This window comes from Sturnus vulgaris, unplaced genomic scaffold, assembly GCF_052056855.1.
Source record: "Sturnus vulgaris isolate bStuVul1 unplaced genomic scaffold, bStuVul1.hap1 Scaffold_85, whole genome shotgun sequence".
Lineage (NCBI taxonomy): Eukaryota > Metazoa > Chordata > Aves > Passeriformes > Sturnidae > Sturnus > Sturnus vulgaris.
Window position 1 is genome coordinate 530,664 of NW_028276736.1, and position 11,247 is coordinate 541,910.

Genomic DNA, 11,247 nt, shown 5'->3' on the forward strand with positions numbered 1-11,247 from the left:
GATTTTATAGGAAAAGTGTACAACAGTTAAGTTTAGCCAACAATTCTAATTTTGAATTTCACAATATAAAACATGGCCATCAAGTCCTGTGCCATAACTGTATACAGGTTCGGTGAGGGATCCAGACACTAATTTACAAGTTATTGTGACATCATCACCTTGTGTTACTATAAAGGGAGGAAAAACCTTGTTTTTGTCATCCAACACTAAGGGGGTGCTTCTTCATGTCCCTTGGTGTTCTTCTGTGAAAAGTAAACACAACAGAGTCTGCCTCCAGGAGGAAGGAGATTAAAATGATGGAACCATCCAGAGTGTAGTACGGACTGGAATTCTGTTAACTTCCCAATCATTTTGCTGCTGAAAAGGAAGCCACTCTGTACCTCCTTTAAACACAGCATAGGAGTCAGTGTAGATGTAAACAAGAGAGGTATTCTGTACCTCAAGTTGGAAAACACTCCAAACAACTGTCAGCTCCCCAGCCTGAGAGCTGCCTTCTCCCTCAGGAATAATTCGTTCACCAGCAGAAGTGGGGAGGGTTACTGCCCTGTATTTCCCCACCTTTCCCTCTCGTTTGGCAGAAGCATCAGTGAACCAAGAATTTGCTGATTGTTCAGGGGAGAAAGGAGGGGCCACTTTAATTACCAAGGCAGGTTTGTCATGGCTATTAGCCAAGCTCTCAGTTTCTTGTATTGCCAGATTTTTTACAGCTCTTTCTATCACTGAGAAGATGTTACAGTCATGTTCTATCTGGGCATACCACTGCCTACCTGAGGATCTCTGGGCCACCCCGTCAGGGGGAGGGGTCTTAATAGTGACTGTGATGTGTTTTCTCCAGAACACCAATAATTCTAGAGCCTGTTGGATCTCTTTCCTGGATTCAGGCAATTTAATTTGATCTAAGGAGGTTAGAGTGTCAGGTGGAATACATGTCATACCTCCTTTCCACCAAATTCCCAGGAGCTTCACTTCCTGAGAAGGTTTTCGAATTTTCTCTGTGGGAATTTGTAAGTCAAGGCCTTCCAAATGAGAGATTATTTTTTGTTGGGTATCCCCCACTACTTCTATTTCATCCCTTCCCACCAGAATATCATCAATGTATTGATAGACAGCTACATTGTCAGGTTTGGGTATCTTTTCTAAATCCTGGGCTAATGTGTGGTGGGCCAAAGCAGGGGAATATTTATGCCCTTGGGAAAGCCCAGGGCAGGTGAACTGCTTTGGCTCAACTCCCAGAGCCTGTGGAGGAGATTGATTTGGTACATTGTTCAGAACTTGTGGAGAAGTTTGCTCTGGTACACTGCCCAGAACCTGTGGAGAAGGTTGCTCGGGGGGTGCATCGCTGATATAATCATATTCTATTTTAATCACAGGTTTCAAGTTAGGGCAGCAGTGTTCCCCACAATTTTTCATCAAAGTCAGGTCTTTTTGAGAGTGTATTGGATTAATGTGAACAGCTTCCTTCTCCTGTGTTTCTTTTGGTGTTACACCCTGCTTTGAATTGTTGGCACGTTCTTCTCTTAAGGCAGCTTTTAACAAATGATTTTCATCTCGCAACAAATTATTCTCATTCCTTTCTTGATCTAATTGTTTTTGCAAAATTTGAACAAGATTTTGTAGAGAGTCTATAATTGTTCTTTCCTCACTTCTTCGCTTAGAGCAAGTTTCTATATCGGCCGTAATACAAGCTCCCAAAACTGAGCAGAGCATGGTTTTATTTTTAGCCAGTTTGTAATTTGATTCATGTTGCAAAGAACATATTCTATCAATCACATTCTCCACATTAAACCAATTATTGTTCGCCCATTCCTCCCCACCTTGGGACGGTCTGGTGCTATACATAGCTAATAGAGACTAAAATGCAGCTTTATCTGTTACAGTGGAATTCTCAGTCATTTTGTGAAGGGATAAGTAAAAACCACAACAGGGAGGTCTATTGCTTAAGTTACCACACACAACGAAACAGCTTTTGCTGTGTGCCCCCCTTCGCTTCCCTGTGCGGGAGAAGAGACCAAACTACTTGGGAGGCACTCCTTAGTTACAAAACACCAGGATGTCTCTTCACTGCACCAAGTAGTCAAACATCATAAAACAACAACAACAACAATAACAGTGTCCTGCCTTTTGCACCAGTAGATCTTTTGTGAAATTCTGACGACAGAGCCCTCAAGTCTGGGGATGCTCCACACCAAGGTGTCTGCAGTCTGTGGGAAATCAGAAAAACCCTCCTTGCTTTCTAGACAGGCTCACCCATTCAAGGTGGCCAGCTAGGTGCGGCTGGAGTAAGACTTCCTTCCCCTGATACAGATTACACACAACCTTGCATCCCTTTCTGTTTGCCAGAAAATCCTGTCTGTGACGCCAATTTAATGTCACAATTCGCTGTTAATACAGAGCGGGGGTCGTGATGGTTCGTTTGATCTCAGAGGTACAAACAGGCAAAATGCAGGGGACAAAATCAGTTTATTCAACAACAGTAATGCATTTTTATTAAATGCCAACAACTCAGTTGTGACAGAGGGGAGAGATACAGGAAACAAAGTAGAGAGAGAAAAAGAGGGGGATGGGAAAATAGCTACCAACGAGATGAGACAGACATCCTCATGGTCCAGCCAATAGATGAGTCTTCATCCGTGGGGAGATCTCAAGGGTCTTCCCCAGAGGGTCTCTTTTTTATAGTCCTTCTCCAAAGCGAGTGGCTTCTGGCCAAGACGTGGGAGATTTATGGACCATTGTGAGGGTTGCTCCAATAAACAGGTGTACAGAACCTGCTGCTCCAGCTAGTGCCTGCTCCAGAGCAGTGTACCATGAAGCACAGCGAGCACCTGCACACAGTCCCTTGGCAAGCATCCACCTTGGTCAGGCCAGAAAATCATTGTCCAGAGTCAGCCTGGGTGGGGTCCTCGGGGTCTTCTTGCGACGGTCGGGAGGCAAAAATGAGGGAAACTTGGGAGTGACCCTTACAAGGGGGAGGAGAGAGCCAGTGTGTGCAGCCCTGGGCACGGCCCTGAGAGCAGGGGCCGGGGGACAGGGCCTTTTACAGGGAAGGAGGAGAGGGAACCTCCCAAAGGGGGAGCGACACCTCCTCCGTTCTCAGGCCTGTGAGGTGCCATGGCAAACCAAAGGCCAGGGAGCTGCCTCGGAAGGTGACAGCATCAAAGATCACGGACACACAGCCTGGCAGCAGAGTCACAACAGGTCTTGTTTGATGCTTTCCAGGATTGGGACTAGCCGAGATCGACTCTTGGCTACAACAGAGTCAGACAGCTCTTACTCAAACGACTCTGAGGAGGAAGAGGAGGATGAGGAAACGGACGAGATTATTGCTGCCTTAAACAGGCAGAGGAGGGGAAGGATAGCAAGAAAAGCCCTCAGAGAGTGTAGCCCAATTGCTCACTGCACTAGATCAAAAAGGGGAAGAGACAGAGAACCAGTTTTGCAAGCCCCTTTATGACAGGCAGTCGGTAATCAGGGGCCAGTATATGTGAAAGTACCATACTCCCTTATAGAGTTAGAGCAGTGGAAAACTACAGTGGGAAAATATAAAGAGAACCCAAATAAAGTGGCAAAATTGGTGGAACAGGCTATTAACTCACAAAACCCTGACTGGGCAGACTTAAACTCCATGTTGGATACATTACTCGCCCCCACTGAGAGACAAATGGTCAATAAAGCCATCATAACCTCAGTGGAGGGGAGCATAGCCAGTGGATTGCTTCAAGGTACTGTCACTCAGATATTTCCCCATGAGAATCCTGGGTGGGATCCAAATATACCAGAACATATCACGAGGCTAAAACGATATCAAAGTCTTGTGGTATATGGGTTAAAACATGGAGTACCTAAAGCTATAAATTGGTCAAAGCTTTATGAAGTAAGACAAAATGATGATGAATCACCATCTGATTTTTTGAACAAGTTAAGAGAAACTGCTATCAAATATACTGATCTAGACCCTGAATCAGATGATGGTAAAGCACATCTGGTTTTGCTGTTTATGGGCCAGGCCTCAAATGATATAAGAAGGAAGCTGCAAAAGATAGAGGGGTCCAAGATATGGAGAGACTGCTAGAGGTTGCCTGGAAAGTGTTTTGAGATAGAGGTTCAACTGAAAGAGTTAAATCCCAACCTAGTAAGAAGGCAACTCAGGAAAGGTCACCCAACAAAGCTTCCCCTACACAGAAGGACCAGTGTGCATACTGTAGAAAGTGGGGACATTGGAAAAAGGACTGTCCAGTGTTAAAAGAATAATCCTCAGTTCCCCAACTCTCAGTAGCACAAACCTCAAGTGGCTCAGGCTCTGAGTGATGGCAACCAAGGGCTATTCCCCAGCAGAGCCCTTGATTATAACTAAGCTGGGGAAATTGACATCAAGTAATTTTTGTAGATTCTGGAGCAGCATATTCTATGTTAAATACCTTAGAAGGGAAACTGAGTCACGACACTGTACATGTTATTGAGTAACTGGGGTAAGGGAAACAGTTTTTTCTTCCAACCTTTGGTATTCAAATTGGAGAAGCATCAATTCCTTTACATGCCTACCTCACCAAAACCATTGCTGGGGAGAAGAAGAAGAATTGGAGGCTTGGAAGCTTGTAACCAGACTGTGTTTGGTAACATAAAGATGTGTATTTGTAATGTAACTACAATTAGAGACTGTGGTTTTGTGTATAAACACAAACACTTGTAGAAGAAATGTTAGAGCAGGCAAATCTGCAGCAGCTGCCAGAAAATGCCAAGGCCAAAGCTAAAAAGATCCTAATAACAGTTCACCATGATGGTAAAGTTATAAAATAGGGAATAGAACAAATTAGGAGGTCAGGAGAACACCACTGGTGGGAAGTTCCTTTTGGCTGGTTCCCCATGGCCACTGGCATTTTCAACGAGCTGCTGCCCCCCATTGTAGTTCCACTGTTAATGCAAATTTGTGTGCTTTGGTAGCCACTTGTTGCCGGATGAGGCAGGTGAAACTCTGCTTTGATAACCAGGTGAAAGGAGCAGGGCTGGCCAAGACCCTCATGAAATAATCAGGGGCAAGCCTGGGTTGGCCTCTGTGTTTGCCACCAAGAAGATCTTATGGTTCCACTGGTGGCTGCAACCCAGCAGGTGTTGGGTGGTGGGGACACACGCCATGCCAGACCTTGATGAAAGGGAGGGGAGGACAGGCCAAAGAGCCTGCAGTTAGTCTGAACCAACCTGCTCAAGTCAGGGCACCTAGAACTGATTGCCCAGAACTGCATTCAGCTGGGCTTTGACCATCTCCACAGATAGAGACTCCACAACCTCTCCGGGCAAATATGTTTCATTGTTTGATTGAAGCAAAAGTTAACATATGGTAGACCATGTAAAACCTCATGTATTCCAGGTGAAATTAATTCACATGAAGAGGAAACGTGATTTACAGTGTTATTTAATGGCTCTAAGTTTCACTTTGCAGAAGCTCCAAAAGCTTCAGAGTTACATTGTGCTATCCAGACCCATAGGGCTGGACACCCCTGCACATCTGTTCCAGCCTGGAGACTGGGTCTATGTGAAGTGGTGGGACAGTGATCCTCTGCAAGCCAAGTGGAAAGAACAATTTAAAGTCCTGCTGACTACCTTCACTCTAGTCAAAGTTGCTGGCAGAGGACCCTGGATTCCCTACTCCAGAATTAAGAAAGCTTCTGCTTCTGAACAATTGTGACAACAAAGACTGGTGGAAACGATAGTTTTTCTTCTGGACCTAATTAATTTTCTTTTATATAACACTTGATTGTATAAGATATTGTTCTTGTTAGAGGTTTATTGTTATTAGGTTTATGTTTACATTTATTATCAAGTATGTATTTACTAGTATGTATTTATCTAATGTTGGGTATTTATTATTATTGGTCACTTATCTGTAATTAAATACTTGTTATTAATATTTAGAATAGACACTCGACAAGGTAAAGGCCTTGTCGAGCCTCTAAAGGGGGGAAATGATGCCTTTAGTTTTAAGTTTTCCTGTTCTCCTTGGATGTGCTTTTCTGATGTGCTAGGCTGAGGAAGACAAAACAGTCCTATTCTAGTTAAGAACTCAAGGACAGTTTCTCCAAACTTCAGGCCATAAGCGCAAACTACGTGGAAAGGTGGAGGGTGGGTTCATGCAAATTAACCAGAACCTATAAAAGTGTAAGATTTTGTGACCAGCCCTCTCCTTTCCTTCCATCTTGGAGCCATCTGGGCAGGGGCCATGACTGTGGCACTTATATTGCTGGGGTGTGGCTTTTGTAGGCCTTTCGTGGGCCACACAATAAATACCCATTTTGTTCCCCTTAACTCTGTGTGCAGCCTCTGTTCCAGCTCCTCAAGGCATCAGTTTACAGCCACACTGATTCTGAGATTGAAGTGTAGCTCAAGCAATGAGGAGTCAAAGCTGAGACTCAATGATCCTCAAGGGTGCCTTCCAACATGGAAATCTATGAGATTGCCAATGCAGGGCAGATAAAATTCAACCCAAAAGAAAAAACAGTGGGAGCCCTTTGAAGAACATTCACTCAAAAGAAGCCTTAACCAGTGCACAGGGGTCACTCTGAGTGGCTGAGGCAGGTTGGGGACAAAGGGTAGGGTTGGCTGCGTTGTGATGCGCTGTGACACCTGTGACATCGGGGGGACGTGTCACAATGGGGGCAGGTATAAAAGGGCCCAGCAGGTAACGCTGGCCCTGCATTGCTTGGGCAAGCGGTGAGTGCACACGTGGAGAGGAGGCTGGGCTGGGGACAAGGGCCGGGGCATAAAAGCTGCACCCGGGGCTGGGTTCTCCCCCTGCATGCAGGGACAGCCCCTGATGGGAGAGCTTTGGGCAGGCCACGCTGGCGTGGGTAGGCATTGCTGCCTGCCAGCTGTCTGGGGCCCTGTCCTTCCTGCCCTCAGACCCCTGAGGATCCCAGTCCCTGCTGCCCCTACTGCCAGCTGCCTCCCTCACAGCCCCACTCAAGGCCTTCTCTCCATCCTCCTGCAGACCATGAATTCCATAGTGTTGCTTTTCGTGCTCTTGAAAAGCCTCATCCAGTACCCGAAGCTCGTGGGTGATGATCAGGATGAGGAAACCCGTCTGTGCATGGAAATGCGTGCAAAATACCTGGAATGGCAGAGGATTAGGCTGAAGCAGGAGGTGGAGCAGCTCACCCTGAAGCAGGTGCAGCTCTTGCAGCTCTTAGCTGTTGCTGTGCTCCTGGTCCTTGTCTTGGTCCTATGGTGGATGCGGTGCAAAAGGAGCCTGAGGAGAGAGGAGCGTGAAGAGGAAAATGTGAATGCAAATGAAGAAGATGAGGTTGGAAATGAGGCTGTCAATGAGGCTGCAAATGCAGAAAACAATGATCTTGCAATTGCAGTCCATGAAGAAGACAATGATTTTGATGATAACATTGGAAGAATTCTAATTGAACACATCCAGTGGCCTGTACAGGACCTGCAGAAAGGCTGTGAGAGGACAAGGAACCTCATGGATAATTATGCAATTTACTTTGGACACGTCCTATCTAACAGCTTCTACCCAGTCCTGCAAGGAGCCATAGGGGTGGGCAGCGCCTTTGAAGGCTGGAGTCCACGTGAGCAGGATGTTGTGTACCAGGTGCTCATCCCCATGACTCCTCCCCGAGGCCACAGCTTCCACCTGGAGCTGGACTCTGCAGAGCAGAGGCACGTGAGGAACTTCCGTGTCCGCGTGCAGCTGGAGTGCACCTGCACCAAGGAGCAGCAGGGTGAGAACATGCTGTGCTTCCTGCACCACCCCGAGGAGGAGCTGAGGAGGAATCAGGATCCCAGCCTCCTAGACACCCTGTGCACCGACTCCTACCTGGATGTGCACAAAACTGCCCGCTGGTTCTGCCAGCTGGTGAGAGCAATCTGGCCAGCTTTGCCTCAGTCCCACAACTGGCATTTAATGCTGCTGCCCTCCAGACGCTCCTGCCAATTCAAGGTGACCAGTGGCAGAGAAAGCTTCAGGATTGAGATGTTCTTCGGGGTGCAGAGAGGTGACTCTGACATCTTTGTGAGCAGCCAGCCTAGAGAGGCCCACACCCAAAGCACAACCTGGCCTGAGACTTATGCTGTGGCAGAGGCTCAGTTCTTCCAGCACATTGCCATGCAGGCACCCCCTGACAGTTTGCACCTCAAATGCCTGCAGTTCTTCATCCGTCTTCAGCTGGACATAGGCTTTTCCACCTACGCCATGAAGACCATTGTCATGCACCTGCTCAACGTGCTGCCCGTGTCAGAGTGGCGCAGGAGAGATTTGCTGCAGTGACTCACGGATATCAATGACAGCCTGGGCTTATGTGTGCTAGCAAAACACCTCAACCATTTCATTGTGGGGAACCAGAAGGTGCCTCAGGACATCTGTTTACCCCCTGATGTTCAAAGGGGTCACACATACAATCTCTTCCATTGCCTGGCAGAGGAATCGGCCGCCCACACCCAGGCGATCCATGAGATGTGTATGGCATGGCACCACAGAGCCAAGGGGCCACTATGACACTGTGGGGCTACATGGAAGCAAGGAGTCCATTGTGACAATCTGGGTCCTGGTGGAACCACAGAGGCCACTGTGACACTACAGGGCCTTGTGGGACCCTGCAGAGCATTGTGACAGAGCAGGACCTCGTGTCACGATGAGGCCATTGTGACACTGCAGGGCCCATGGAACCAAGGGGCCACTGTTGCTCCTCAGGGACTTGTGGAAGGAAGGAAACATGTTTGACACCGTGGTGCCCATTGGGACCAAGAGGCCATTGTGACACTGTGGAACCAAGGAGAGCATTGCAGCACTGTGAGACCTCATGGAACCAAGGATCCATTGTGACACTACAGGGCCATGGGACAAAAAGTGCCACTGTGACACTGCGGGGCTCAAGGATCAAAGGGACTTTGGAACACCAAGGGATCCCATGGAACCAAAGGGACATTGTAACACGGGGAGGACTCATGGAATCATGGAGACCATTGTGACACTCTAGGATGTCATGGAACTCTGATGGCACTAAGTTGCCTGGGAGGGTTGATCTGGTGGAGGGTAGAAGGGCTCTGCAAAGGGATCAGGGCAGGGGGCAGAGCCTGCAGGAGAGATGGCCAAGGGCTGGGCAGGGCTGGCAGCCCGGCTCTGCAGAGGGACCTGGACAGGCTGGATCCAGGGCCCAAATCCAACAAGGTGAGGTTTAACAAGACGAAGTGCCGGGCCTGCACTTTGGCCACAACAACCCCTGCAGTGCTCCAGGCTGGGGACAGAGTGGCTGGACAGCAGCCAGGCAGAAAGGGCCTGGAGGCACTGATGGACAGCAGGCTGGAGATGAGCCAGCAGTGTGGCCAGATGGCCAAGAAGGCCAATGGCACCTGACCTGGATCAGGAATGGTGTGGCCAGCAGGAGCAGGGCAGTGATTCTTCCCCTGTGCTCAGCACTGGTTGGGCAGCACCTCGAGTGCTGTGTCCATTTCTGGGCCCCAATTTAGGAAGGACATGGAGGGGCTGGAGCGTGTCCAGAGAAGGGCAACAAGGGTGGTGAGGGGTCTGGAACACAAGTCCTGTGAGGAAGGGCTGAGGGAGTTTGTAATGTTTATCCTGGAGAAGAGGAGGCTCAGGGAGACAAGGTGGTGTCAGGGTGCAGCTTGGACTTGATGATCCCCAAGGTCTTGTCTAGGACTGCTGATTTTGTGATTCTCTGAAACCACCCTTGGAGCAGTTGCAGGATGAGCCCTGGGCCTCCTCTTCACAAGGTCCAGCAGCCCAGGTCCCTCAGCTTCTCCACACAGCCCCAAAGCCCATCCTGCCAGTCCTGCAGAGCCTCTCCAGCCCTTCCTTATTGCCCAGAACAGGGAGCCCCACACCCAGACACAGCTGCCCAGATGTGGTTGCCTGGCCTGTGCAAGGGAGCAGCACCGGGTACTGCAGGAGCCTGCAGACAATTCCTGAAGCACTTGGAGGATGATCCTGCACCCCAAGGGATGTTCCCATGGTGCCAACTCAGGAAATGAAATGGGGAGTGGGGCCAGAGAGGAAAGGGCAAACAGGAATGGTCTATTTGCAGGGGAGGGAACAGGGATGGGCAAGAGGAAGAAATCTGGATCAGGAAGGAGTAAAGAAAGCAAAGGTGAAGCAAAAGAAATGCTCAGGGCAGTTTGTGGGTGGCTGCTAGGCAGCTCTGGCTCTGAGCAACAATATCTGCAGTGGGACAGGAAACTCACAGCTGATGAGAACAAACTTTCTGGCTGAATTCAGAGGCCACGACAAAGCCGAGTGGTTTCCCTGCCGTCCCCCAGCCCTTGCTGGCCCCAGGGGCTGATGGCATTTGTGCTCACTCAGCTCCATGTCCCCACAGCAGCACCATGGGGGTGCTGAGCCTGCTGTGTGCAATGCAAACAGGGGCTCCTGAGCCAGTGCTGCCGTGTGTGTGCCTGCAAGGATGCGGCTCCTGTGTGAGCTGGGGGAGAGGCCAGGGCTGCAGAGGGGGGATGTTGTTGGCAGGTGCATGAGGACGCTCTGGGACGCTGCCCTGGGGTGTCCAGCACAGTGGGGATGGATCAGCCCCTGCTCTGCTGCTCCTTGCCAGGGTGTCCCCCTTGCAGGGAGCTTGCAGAGCACCAGCCATGCTTTTTGCCCCTCTTCTACCCATGGCCAGCCTGGGGCTGCTCCCGGGGCTTTTCTGTGCTCAGCATTGGGCTGGCCAAGTGTTGTGGACAGAGCCTGGCCAAGGAGCCTGGAGCCCCCAGGCCCTGGCCTGAGGCATCAGCGCTGCCCCAGCAGTGCCCATGGCCTGTCCCTGCTGCAGCCCCGGCACTGCCACCCCCAGGGCTGTGCCCGGCCCCGAGAGCACTCAGGCCCTGCAGCAACACGAGGGCCAGGAGGGCAGCGGGGCAGTGGCACGGGAGCAGCACTGGCAACACCAAGTGCTGCTGCTGCTGGGCACAGCTGCTGTGCCAGCACTGATCTGCCCCAGCTCTGCTCACAGACATTGCTGCTGCAGCTCCAGAGAAGGGAACAGAAGGGGCATCTCTGGAGAAAACTTTGCTGGAATAGCCTTTAGTTCACTGAAAGCCACCCAGAGCACAGCTACTCATTTACACAGTCAGTGCCCTGATGGAGACATAAAATCCAGAAATGGCAGGAAAAAAGCATTGATTTAGGGACAATATTAAACAAACAAACAAACAAACAAACAAAAAAACCCAACCAAACTATAGGCACATTCAAAGTTTACTTTCATAACCAGTGATTTTCAGGAATTAACAACCAGT

General features: G+C 49.5%; 1 pseudogene; it reads left to right on the forward strand.

Moving 5' to 3' along the window:
* The first annotated feature begins 6,982 nt into the window (after nucleotides 1-6,982).
* LOC148217350 (inositol 1,4,5-trisphosphate receptor-interacting protein-like 1) lies at nucleotides 6,983-8,494 on the forward strand (annotated as a pseudogene).
* The last annotated feature ends 2,753 nt before the right edge of the window (nucleotides 8,495-11,247 follow it).